Here is a 12,029-nt window from a genome sequence, read left to right as displayed (position 1 = left end):
CACCTTCCCCTTTAAGAAAGTCAAGGCACTGACTCCCACCTGTCAGAAATGGTGTAGGGTCTCCTGCTTGGGCAGGGGATTGGACAAGATGACCTACAAAGTCCCTTCCAACTCTGATTATCTGTTATCTGAGAAGTGAAATGTCTTCAAAAGAAAGAACAACAAAGTCCAGTTGTTGCTGTTATTATTTGTTAAATTGTATCCAACCCATTGCAACCCCATGGACGATGTTCCTCCAGGCCTTCCTGTTCTCTATCATCTTCTGGAGTCCATCTAAGCTCACACCTACTGCTTCAGTGACTCCATCCAGCCACCTCATTCTCTGTCATCCTCTTCTTCTATTGTCCTCAATCTTTCTCAGCATTAGGCTCTTCTCCAGTGAGTCCTTCCTTCTCATTAGGTGACCAAAGTATTTGATTTTCATCCAATTGCCTCCTGAAAAAAGTACCTTTGGGACAACCATGATCTGGATGACTGAGAATCTCTACAGACTCTGCATTCTATGTGCCCCTTTGTGATTAAAAGAAAAGCTTTTCCCTTGCAAGTCGAGAGGAAAGAGTAGAATTAAAATTGGGGAAAGTAAAAGATGCAGATAGTAGTAGGGGTAAAGGAACGCAATAGGGATTTAACATATTATTGTTAACTGGTAAAGCATTTGTTATCTGACCCTGACTTCCCCTTCCACAACCACCAAGTTTAAATCCTACTTTATTTATTTGTATACTTCCTCTATTATTTCTCCTTTAGCCTACAGTCAACCTCAAAAACTTACATTTTAAAATTATTTATAAATGAAATTTCTATACCCACCCCCCATGGGTGGTGGGTGATGTAGAACAATCAGATTAAAAACCATAACCATATAAACAACATATATAAAAATGTAAAAATCGATATTAAGCAGCAGAGGTGGGTTTCTACCGGTTTGCACCGGTTCTATAGAACCGGTTGTTAACATCATCGGTAGTTCTAAGAACCAGTAAAACTGACCCCTGCTTGGCCCCACCCCTCTCTGCCGCTCCTACAGGCCAAAAACAATTTTTATTACTGCACATGCACGAAATTCCCTTCCTCATTCTCCCCCACCTGCCCCTCCCTTCACTGCCCTGGCCCCTGCCTCTATCTGCCACTCCAAAGTAAAAACCCATTTTTTAAATAAAAAACACCATTTTTTTTACTGTGCACATGCGAAAATCCCTTCCCCATTCTTCCCCACCCGTTCCTCGATTCACTGCCCCAGCCCCCACCCCTATCCGCCGCTCCAAAGTAAAAAAAAACTTTTTTTTTAAAAAAAACCATTTGTTTTACTGCGCACATGCGAAAATCTCTTCCTCATTCTTCCCTGCTCACCCCTCCCTTCGCTGACCCGGCCCCTACCCCTATCTGCTTCTCCAAAGTAAAAAAACCCATTTTTTAAAAAAAACACCAGGACCAGAGGAAAGAGCCAGCACATCATCCATCGAAGAAACGGAGCCAGCACATCATCCACACCACGACCAGAGGAAGGAGCCAGCACATCATCAAGTACTGGAAGAGCTGAATCAGATATTGAAGGGAACCTTCCTGACTGCTGGACACTGCAGCAGTACAATAATCTTAGGGAAAAATATGACGGACTGGACGGTTCCCATAAAAAAAATAGGTTGCAAGTATTGCAGAAGATTTGAAATTTTGACCAAAGAAAAATTGCAGTCAGTTCAGCAGAGGCGGAATGGGGCTTCGCACAGATGAACATAATATGTTCAGAAGGCAGGAGTCGCCTTACAGTTTCCAATATTACAAACTTCCTGACCATCAGTCTAATTGGCTTCCCTGTGCAAGAATGGGACCCTGTTCCTGTTGTAAAAAGTGGTTACAGGCACATCACACAGCTGATGATGCTTGTGTTAAACACAAGAAAACTGTAACTTGGGACGATAATAGAAAAGCAATTTGGGAGTAGTTTAAATAAGTTTTTTTTTTGTAAAGTTTTGTTATATAATAGTTTTTGATTAATATTTTAAAATGCTGTAACAATATAGTTTCGTGTACCTTTTTATTATTTAAGCATTAAAGACATGACATAATAAACTACCTTTTGTTTTGGTATATCTTTTTTAATACTGAGTCATTAGGGCAAAGAAGTGATGTTGAGTTGGCCTCGCCTAGCCCTCTGCAGCCCTCCCTGTAGCTGCCCTCGCCTTGCCCTCTCCAGGGTTCCCCAGGCCTTGGAAACTGGCAAAAAGCACTTGCTAAGCAACTGGCCACTAAGCGAGCATGTGGTCATTGAGGACCACTTAAATTTGGGTTGCCAGCAACATGGCACGCCCACCCCAGTCACATGACCACATAGCCACACCCACTCAGTCACATGACCACATAGCCACGCCCGATCAGCAAGCCACTCCTACCTGTCACATGACCACCAAGCCACACCCACAAATTAGACCACGCCCACAGGACCGGTTGTTAAGAAATTTGAATCCCACCCCTGCTAAGCAGTAACTAATATAAAAGCAATTATACAACCCCGCCTAGGCAATAAAATGGATGCAAATTGCCACCTCAGCCATGGAACCATCTGAGCATATATCAGATTGCCTCAGAGTTCCAGGCCTGAGGATGTATGTATGTATGTATATATGTATGTATGTATGTATTTATTTTGTCAAGTGATTATTAGATAACAGGTACAAGCATAAACATGGCTATGAATACATGATTGAGCATAGCCAGGGTCTGCAGATCCAGGAGCAACTGTAGTCCCCCAAACTGGACTCTTGCTAGGTGTCGAAGCCGATAAGTCACTGGACACAAGGTGTGATACAATATACGTTTATTTTGGTACCAAGATATAAGGACCCTGGTTCAAAAGATAACCAAAGGCCCCAATTACAATCTTTCAGCAATTTTTATAATCAAGGGATGGTCTCATTCAGCCCTTTGCCCTTCCCCTAATAATGCACGCATAACAGATAATATTGATTGGTTATTTGTATCTCAGCCCTCTACATAGTTTTATGTCGTGTCACCTATGTTTCACCCCAGATCACAGGTATCTTGCAAAGTGTCCTAATTTCATGTGCCAGGTATGTGGTTTGGGGTTTTTTTTCTCATAAACAAGCTATTCTTGTCCCTAATATCATGGCTAGTGGTTTAAGGTGCTAACTTCTGCCTCGCTAAGAATGTGCAGTTCCAACCCCTTTTCTATTGCAGAGCAGCTCAAGGTAGCTCCACCCCGTGACACCCCCCCCCCTTTCCACAGAGAAAAGTAAAAGCAGTTTTAAATCTTTGTCTGAGACAGCAACAGCACTCCCCCGTGACCCTCCTCCTGCTATAGAGAGGCACAGGAAGGAGCAAGACTGCTTTAGGCACAAAAAATGAAGACAATAGAAAATGTATCAGAATTCATATTCCTCTCTTTCATGTCCATTCCATCCATACCCGGATCCTATTTTCACATATGACCCTCCATCTAATCCTTCACAGCCACAACTGGCTCTCAAGTGAATCCGTAATAAAAATTTTTTAGGATGCAGAGTCTTTGACCTCAGATCAGCTTCCAGCCTGCAATCTAGTGACCTCCAAGTGTTTTGCCGAAGCAGCCTGGGAATTCTCAAGGCTGAAATCTTAGTATTCTGGAAATTGGGAAGGCAGCTCGAGTGAGCAGAGAGCATAATAGTAATACAGAGAGGTGATAGTATCTCCTATTTAAATGTCATTGGAAACAACGTGGGAGAAACTGCCAAGTTTTGTCCCGTATTTTTCTATTAATAAGATGAAGATGGCAGGCTGTTAATCATTTAGGGGCTGAGCCCAAAAATAACAACTTCAAGAACTTTTAGGAGCCAGCAAGTACCCGGCTAATATTATGAAGCTAGAACTCGGACGATCTAGCCATTGTTGGCTAGATGGCGCTCTATGGTTAGGCAATAAGCGCGCCTGGATAGTCGACAATACTGTAGCCGGCGCCTGTAGCTGAACCGAAAGGAATTGAGACCATAGAGTCGCGGATTTCTAGAGCGACTATGGAAAGGGAAACATTGAGAAACCTCGTCTTCCGGCTTCCCAATGGAGGATTGCGGTGGCTGTTGCACTTTTCCCTGAGTCGAAGAAGCGGCAGCTGGAAGGTGAGCGGAGGGCAGGTCGGAGGAGCGGCCGGGAGCAAGTCGGGCTTTTCGGTTCGCTCCACCTTGTAGTTGCTGGTTCATGTCCATTGAGACTCCAAGGCCCCTCTCACAGTTTCTGTTTTTCAGCTAATCTCTGTTTTTTTCTGCCCAGATGTAAAACTTTTCATTAATTTTCATTGTGTTGGATGGAGCCCATAGTTCAAGTCTGTCAAGATCTTTTTGGATCCTGAGCTTTTCTCCCGGGGTGTTGGCTCTTCCTGCCAGCTGAGTGTCATCTGCAGCTTTGAAGAGTTCTCCTTCCTTTAGGAAGATCCTGAAGAGTCCTGGGCCTAAGGCAGAACCTTGTGGTACCCCACTGCTTAGTCCCCTCCATGTGGATCCGGTACCCTTAAGAATTACTTGCCCAGTACTGTTTGTCAGCCAGCTACAAATTCATCTGGTGGGGATGTTGTCTATCCCACATTTTTCTAGCTGAGTAAGAAGTAGGTTGTGGTCTGGTTTGTTGCTGGTCTGCTAATTTAGTCACTTAGTCACAGGTTTCTTTTAAATTATTTTTTCCCAGTATCTTTCCAGATATTGATGTTAGGGTGATTGGTCTGTAGTTTTGTGGGTCTGTTTTTATTCCTTTTTTGAAGATGGGAACCACATCAGCTCTTTTCCGAACCTCTGATAGTTCCCCAGTGCTCCGAGATTTTTTAAAGATATGATACAATGGTTCTGAGATGACATCTACCAGCTTTTTCAGAACTCTGGGCTGTAACCCATCAGGTGATTTATATTTATCAAGGTTAGACAGGTATTAGTATCATTTTCTTATTTATTTTAATTTTTATTTCTAGTCTGTCTTTTACAGTTATATTTTTGGTAGGTTGGGAAATAGTTTCCTTTTGTGTGAAGACTGATGCAAAGAATACTACTCTGCTTTCTCTCTCCTGCCTTTTACTTCCTTGCTATCTTCACTCTTCAGTGAACCAACTGTTTCCTTGACTTCTTTTTGTTCTTTATATGTTGAAAGAAACTTTTTTTCAATTGTCTTTTGTTGCAAGTCTATGATCATTCTGCGCCTTTGCTTTCCTGAGTTCATCTTTGCAGATTCAGGCTATCTGCTGATATTCTGCCTTAGTTGTATGTCCCTCTTTCCATTTTTTTGTACTTACCCTTTTTGTCTTTCCGTGTATCAGAGAGTTCTTTATGACTTCATTCTGGTTTTGTCTTGGATTTCTTGTTTTTCTTTTTTAGTGTTATTGTGTTGGACTGGGCTTTTATGATCATATTTTTCAGTGTTTCCCATTTTTTCCCCTTCAGGATTTTTATCCATGAAATTTAGCTTAAGGTCTCTCTGAGTTTGTTAAAATCAACTCTTCTAGTTTAAGACACAGGTTGGATTATATGGCATGATAACTTTCAGCAAAGGTTCCAGTAACTTCAATTCCTTCTATCACTTCTTCTTTATTAATATGAACTTGGTCCAGTATAGTTTTGCCTCTTGTTCCCTCCTCTACCTTTTGGATGACAAAGTTGTCGGCTAGGTTGGTTAGAAATCTGTTCAATCTCCTATCTGCTGCTGAGTTTGTCTCCCAGTTGATAGTTAAAGGGTAGTTAAAGTCTTGCATTACTCCATGAAGGCGATAAACGTGCATTAGGAACATCTTTGCCAATGCCTTTGCAGTTGGGATTTTTTGTCATGGAATAAAGTGAACCTGTTTGGAAAAAAAATCAGTTACAACCCAAATGACAATATTTCCAGCATTTTCAGGAAGCTCCATTATAAAGTCCCTAGAAATCTCTTTCCAGGGTGCAGAAGGGTCTGCTACTGTTTGTAAAAGTCTAGTATATTTTCCTTGTCTTCTCTTTGCAGCAGCACAGGTGGGGCAGCTTGCAACATAGTTTTCAATGTCCTTTTTGAGGGACGGCCACCAAAATTGTCTTTTGATGAGGTGCAGGGTTTTTACAAACCCCAAGTGTCCCACTGTTTTGGAGTCGTGGCAACGTTTCATGAGGTCCATTCTCTGGCTTGCAGGGACATAAAGTTTGTTTTCTACCCAAGCCAGTCCATCTTTGAGTAAACAAGTGTTTTTGTTAGCTTGGAGCCAGTCGTCCTTAAGTAGTGCCTCCTTAAATATTGACGTGTCTTCAGTCAGGGATGATTTTTTTTTCTCTTGTGCCCGGGTGATTACTTTGGCTGCTAGTTGGATCAGTTGGCTCATCGGTTTTATAACCTCAATCTTTTTGCTGTTTTATTGAGATTTTCTGGACAGTGCATCTGCTAAGAAGTTCTTTCTCCCAGGAAAATATTTGAGAGTGAAATTAAACCGTTTGAAGTATTGAGCCCACCTTGCTTGTTTTTCGGAGAGTTTCCGTGGATTTCTCAGGGCTTCCAGATTTTTGTGATCAGTCCATACTTCAAAGGGGATTTGGTTTCCTTCCAGGAAATGTCTCCATATGAACATTGCCCACTGCACAGCATATGCCTCTTTCTCCCATATGGCCCATCTTTGCTCGGTTTCTGTCAGTTTCTTGGATATATAAGCGCATGGTTGTAATTCTCCACTTCCATTCTTTTGGAGGAGGACTGCTCCAACTGCAACGTCACTAGCGTCTGCTTGGATGACAAAAGGTTGTTCGGGATCTGGGTGTTTAAGGACCAGATCTGCTGAGAATAGACGTTTGAGTTTCTCAAATGCCGCTTGGCATTCCATTGTCCAGATAAGGGGTTGCCTTGGTTTGGGTTTCTCCCCTCACCTTCGTTTTTACCAAGTTCATGATAGGGAGGGCGATGTTTGCAAAAGGTGGAATGAATTGGCGATAAAAGTTCGCAAACCCCAGGAAGCTTGACAGTTGTTTGCGGGTGTGCAGTGGGTCCCAGTCCATTACAGCTTTTACTTTCTGTGGGCCCATCTCTATTCCCTCGTGGGATATTCTATACCCTAAATAGTCAAAAAAAATTTTTGGTGGAATTCACATTTAGATAGTTTTGCATATAGTTTAGCGTTTAAGAGTTTCGCACGGAGTAGCTCAATGTGTTCTTCCATCATTTCCGTGTAGATTAAAATACCATCAAGATATACTTAAAGTCCTTTATATAAAAATTCATGAAGGGTTTTGTTGATCAATTGCATAAACACGGTAGGCGCTCCTTGCAGTCCTAAAGGGAGCACTTTAAATTGGAAGCATCCCAATGGGGTGTTAAACGCTATCTTCCACTCATCCCCTTCCTTTATTCTGATGCGGTAATATGCCTCTCGTAGGTCTAACTTTGAAAAAGTTTTTCCTTTTGAGAGGTGGGCTAACATGTCCTTCATGAGGGGGTGTGGGTAGATATTCTCTATGCTAATTGCATTCAATTTTTGGTAATTCACACACAGACGCATGGAGCCATCTTTCTTTTCGCAGAATAATACCGGGGCAGCTACTTTTGGTCGGGTGGGTTCGATGAAGCCCCTTTTAAAAATTTTTATTGATAAATGCTTTGAGTTCTTTCAGTTCTCTGGGAGACATGCGGTACATTTGTGGTTTGGGGAGTTTAGCCCCTGGTAGGATTTCAATAGTGCAATCTGTGGCTCGATGGGGTGGGAGCTCATCACAAGCTTCCTCACTAAATGCTTGGGCCAGGTCCTGGTACTCATTGGGGATGTTAATGGGTTCAGCTGATTGTCTGGTCATGGCTGACTCTCTGTTCTCTGTCCCTTTCTTTCTCCTTTCCTCTGAGCTTTTTGCAAACACTACGTCTCTCTGGAATTGTACGGTTCCTTTCCTCCAATTTATTTTTGGATTCCATTTCTGCAACCATGTGAGACCTAGGACCAGCGGCTCTTCCATTCCTGGGGTTACAGTAAATGTGAGCATCTCACTATGGTTCCCTAGTCTTATTTTCAGTGGTTCTGTGGTAAACCTGGCTGGCTCCCCCTCCATTATAGTTCCTTCTAATTGGTAGAAAGCGATGGGATTTTCCATTTCTTTCAGTTGGATTCCCAATTTATCTGCAAGGGAGAGGTTTATTAGGCATCGGGTGCATTCCAAATCCAGCAACGCTGCAACTTCCTCCTCCTTCCCTTAGCTGGGGATAAACAGTCTCAGGGGTAGGGCGATTGGTTCAATTGGATTGCTTACCAGCGGGTCATCTTCCGGATTGCTTTCGGACCGGCTCAGGTCCCCTTGGAGTATTTGGGATTCTTCCTCAGAGTTGTGGGGGATCGGAATCCCAGAGCTACTCGGCCTCTCAGGCCAGTCTCCTTTCCTTGAGGGCTGGATGTTCTGGGTTTCCCCCCTGATGGGTGGTCTAGCTTTCTGGCAGGGAACAGCATTCTGCTGCGCGGTGTCCGTCCTTTCCACACTTAAAGCAACCAGACGTTCTTGGAGTCATGATGGTTTAGGGTTTGAAAACTTCCCGTTTCCCCTGGAGTGGGGATCTTTTCCAAAACTTGCCAGTGTGGTACCGGTTTTGAGTCATGTCTATCTCCGCCTCCTCTGCCATCATGTACAATTCGTGCAGGAGGTTTGGGGCCCCATGGGTCAGGCAGGCAGCATACAGGTTGTCATTTAGTCCAACTTTGAACCAATAGACTAGGATATCCTCTGGCCAGTTTACCCAGCCGGCCAGGTCACAAAATTCCTTGGTGTATTCTGCTACCAGGCGACGGCCTTGTTTTACGACTCTAATGCAGTTGCAGGCTTTTCTATCTGCAAGAGGCTGCTTGAAGCAGTGGCATGAGGCCGTCATGAAGCTGTCAAGGTTCCTTAATTCTGGAGCGTTGACGTTGTAGAGAGTCACCATCCATCTGGCTGCTGCCCCTTCAAGGGCCAGGGTGACGACTCATACTCGGGACCCCTGGGTTGGGAAATTCCCCCCATATTCTTGCATGTAGGTAAGCACTTGCGCCAGGAAATAAAATCCCAGTTTCTGGGGGTCTCCATCGAATTTTACCCCCAAGGGCGGGATCTTCCTTTGCAGTTGTATGTCTCTGGATTGGCCAGGGTTAATCCCCTGATCCGGGGCGTTTAAGGGTCAGATACCTGGTATGGCTGCTGGTTCTTCAGCTTGTCCCTCTACCCGATCAATCTCTGCTGGATCCGGGGTGGCGGCTCGGGTTCTCTCATTTTCTGGTTCCCTCGGTCTCCTGTGTTGTCCTGGTGTATCCCTCACCTCGAGGTTCTCCAGGGCTTCCCTCACGAGGCAATTTATGTACTGTCTCATTCGGTCGTCAGCAGGTGGCTCCTCGCCCCATTCTTCCGATAGGGATTCCAGCTCCAATTTCCACCCGGGTTTATGATTACCCCAGGTGAGGGTTACTCCTCTGGTTCTTCCGTCCCAGCTTTCTCTTTTTCCTACACCTATAGACCACCGGGGCTTGATGGAGGTTTTGCAGGCGGCTTTGCTGTCTTCGATGGGATAACCGAGTCAGTATCTGGCTGGGTAAGTGTCGACGTTTTTCCACAGCATTCGGCTCCCCCTTCTTCTTGCTGCATTCAGACATTTTTCTTCTTTTGCAGGGTCCCCTTGGTAGAGTGAAAGGTTTTCTTCTTTATTTATTTATTTTTTTAAATTCTCTCCGGGCTGACTTCTATTGCAGACACTGCTTTATGTCAGGTTACAGAACTTTTTCCCATTCAGTTAACAAGAATGAACTTCTGAAAACCAAACATATCAAAAGGAATCCTTTATTGAGATGAGACAATTCATGTAGGAATTCAAAGCAGCGTCTAAGGTCTCTCAGGCAATACAGGGAGAGATAAGGGAGTTTAGAACCCCTCCCCTTATCTCGATGTGTATTTAGTGAAACAAAAGCCAGTATGCTAATTCCCCCCCACCCCTTTTGTAGAAATGATCTTTTTCAGTTTTCCAGGGCATACGTAATTTCCCCCCACCCCCTTTTCAGAACGAACTTTTCCAGAGTTTCCCGGGACACATCTCACTGTGGAATTTTTATGGTCTTCTCTTCTCCTGGCTGTGCCTCTCAGAGGTGATAGGTTCCGGCCATCTGGGTTTCCTCCCTCCATTGTATCATGTGTAGGTTATACAAATTCAATAGAAGATTAAATATATTCAGGTTACATCAAGAAAGGATTTCTTTATCAGTCTCCCCCCCCCCTCCCCCCTTTTCTTCTTCCACTGAAGAAATGACAGATACACGGATCTGACAATCTCCTACCTGCTGCTGAGTTTGTCTCCCAGTTGATATCAGGGTAGTTAAAGTCTCCCATTACTCTTGTGGTATGTTTCCTACATACAATTGTTAATTGACTAGCAAAGAGTCAATCGGTTGGGTTGAGTCAATTTCTTCTGCTTGGTTGGGTGGCCTGTAGTATATTCCTATAGCAATGTCATTTTTCTTTCCTTTTATATTGACCCATATGGATTCTAGGAGGTTTTCATCCTTGGTTTTGCGTATTTCTGTAGAGATGTGGTGATCTTTTATATATAGTGCAACTCCACCTCTTCTTTTGTTAGGTCTGTTTCTTTTAACTAGTTTGTATCCCTCTATCAGTAAATTCCAGTCATGAGATTCCTCCCACAAAGTTTCAGTAATGGTAACTATGTCATATCTGCCTTCATATATCAATACATTGTTCACCTTATTTGTTCCCTAAACTTTCACCATTAGTGTATGGGCATTTATTTTGTTAGTGCTCACATACTGTACCTATTTCATTTTGTAGACAGAAAATACACATGGATATTCTATATACATACCAGTGGTGGGATTCAGCTGGTTCGGGCCGGTTCAAGCAAACCAGTTGCTAAAATTCTGCCCCACTCCATCATATTACTCCTCATCTTGCCCACTTGCCTGGCATAGCTACTGCTCTCTGTCTGGCTCCCTCGCTTGCCTCGACCACATGGTCCCTGCGGGCCAGCCAGCTCGCCTGCCTTCGCCACTGTGGCTGTATCCCACACAGTACTCTCCCTGCAGCCCAGCTGAATACCCTGATCTGCCTGGGTGAGCCTGCAAGTAAGCCCTGAATCCCGGCCTAGCTGCCTCCCATGTGGCCCAGCCAGTTTCGCTGCCTTCTGACGGGGCCTACCACATGGCGGCCGTGGCCCAGCTCTCTGCCTCTGCCTTCCTTCACCGATCTCTGCTCCAGCAGCAGAAGCCTCAAGGCAGAGGTAAGCGTGATCGGGAAATCCCTCTGGGAAGCAGGACTGGTAAGGGTATTTGTCTCCAAAGCCTTCCTTTTCTCTCGCCCTCCGCCTCCTGCCACTTCTCTCAGCCTCAATCTGTTTCTCTCCACCTCAATCCATTCCTCTCCCTCAGCCTCCTACTGCTTCTTGTGGTCCGAGAAGTCTTGAGAACAGCCCTCCACAATGGAGCCCTTCCTGGAGAGCTGCAGACTTTCCACGCGCCTCCGCCAGCCCAAATGCCCTGCCCTTCAGATCCCAATGAGGCCAGCACCCGGTGCCGCCGCCACCCCAGGAGAGCGAGCTGATGTCCCAGGGTTGCACATGTGTACCACATTGGAGCAGAAGTCTTGACCCCAGGGTGGTGTCTCCCTCGAGGGCTGCCCATCGCTGGCAGCCATGAACTGGCCCTGTTGGGATCTGAAGGGCATGTATTCAGGCCGGCGGAATTGTGTAGAAGATCTAGAAGGTAAAGCCGATGCTGGCAGCAGGGGAGGGCTGCTGGCCCTGCGCTCGGCCAAAGAGCCACCTCAGTGGGACACTTGCCTTTTGGGCATGATGCACTCAGCTTCCATGGGGCCACCGTGCGATGCCACCCACTTTCCTTCCCCTCCGCCTCGAGTCCCGTATCCAGCCCATGAGAGGATGCGCCACTTCCAGGCCAGCCCAGCCAGTAGGTGGGAGGGCAAACCTTGGGGGAGACGCTGTGCTGGGCTGAGACTGCTCCGCTGCGGTGTGCATGTGCAGCCCCGGGACATCTGCCTGCCCTCCCAGAGCGTTGCCACCGCCGTTGTTCTGGAGCT

General features: G+C 45.2%; 3 protein-coding genes across 12 annotated transcripts in view; all 3 read left to right on the top strand.

The window, feature by feature from the left end:
* Positions 1-12,029, top strand: part of LOC113454189 (uncharacterized) — a 94,835-nt gene that overhangs the window by 24,249 nt on the left and 58,557 nt on the right. The window contains exon 1 of one of the 5 annotated variants that reach the window (XM_087928085.1): positions 3,975-4,109. The exons of 3 other annotated variants lie outside the window; for them this stretch is intronic. The gene's annotated coding sequence lies outside the window, so the exon portion shown is untranslated. Of the gene's footprint in view, positions 1-3,974; positions 4,110-9,573; positions 11,215-12,029 lie in introns of those variants that run through there. One more of the 5 variants, XM_087928086.1, reaches the window with a different exon arrangement.
* The window catches only part of LOC113454017 (uncharacterized), an 81,641-nt gene that overhangs the window by 11,055 nt on the left and 58,557 nt on the right, over positions 1-12,029 (top strand). Inside the window, exon 1 of one of the 2 annotated variants that reach the window (XM_087928401.1) lies at positions 4,070-4,109. The exons of the other annotated variant lie outside the window; for it this stretch is intronic. The gene's annotated coding sequence lies outside the window, so the exon portion shown is untranslated. Of the gene's footprint in view, positions 1-4,069; positions 4,110-12,029 lie in introns of those variants that run through there. 2 annotated transcript variants of the gene reach the window in all.
* LOC113452989 (uncharacterized) overlaps positions 1-12,029 on the top strand; it is a 56,647-nt gene that overhangs the window by 24,241 nt on the left and 20,377 nt on the right. The window contains exons 1-2 of one of the 5 annotated variants that reach the window (XM_087928099.1): positions 4,061-4,109; positions 4,745-4,877. The exons of 3 other annotated variants lie outside the window; for them this stretch is intronic. The gene's annotated coding sequence lies outside the window, so the exon portion shown is untranslated. Of the gene's footprint in view, positions 1-4,014; positions 4,110-4,744; positions 4,878-12,029 lie in introns of those variants that run through there. One more of the 5 variants, XM_087928097.1, reaches the window with a different exon arrangement.

Source organism: Pseudonaja textilis, chromosome 2 (assembly GCF_049901715.1).
Source record: "Pseudonaja textilis isolate UNSWEBS1 chromosome 2, rPseTex1.2, whole genome shotgun sequence".
NCBI lineage: Eukaryota > Metazoa > Chordata > Lepidosauria > Squamata > Elapidae > Pseudonaja > Pseudonaja textilis.
Note: the sequence above shows the minus strand (reverse complement) of the source record. Positions and strands in the feature narration are given on the sequence as shown.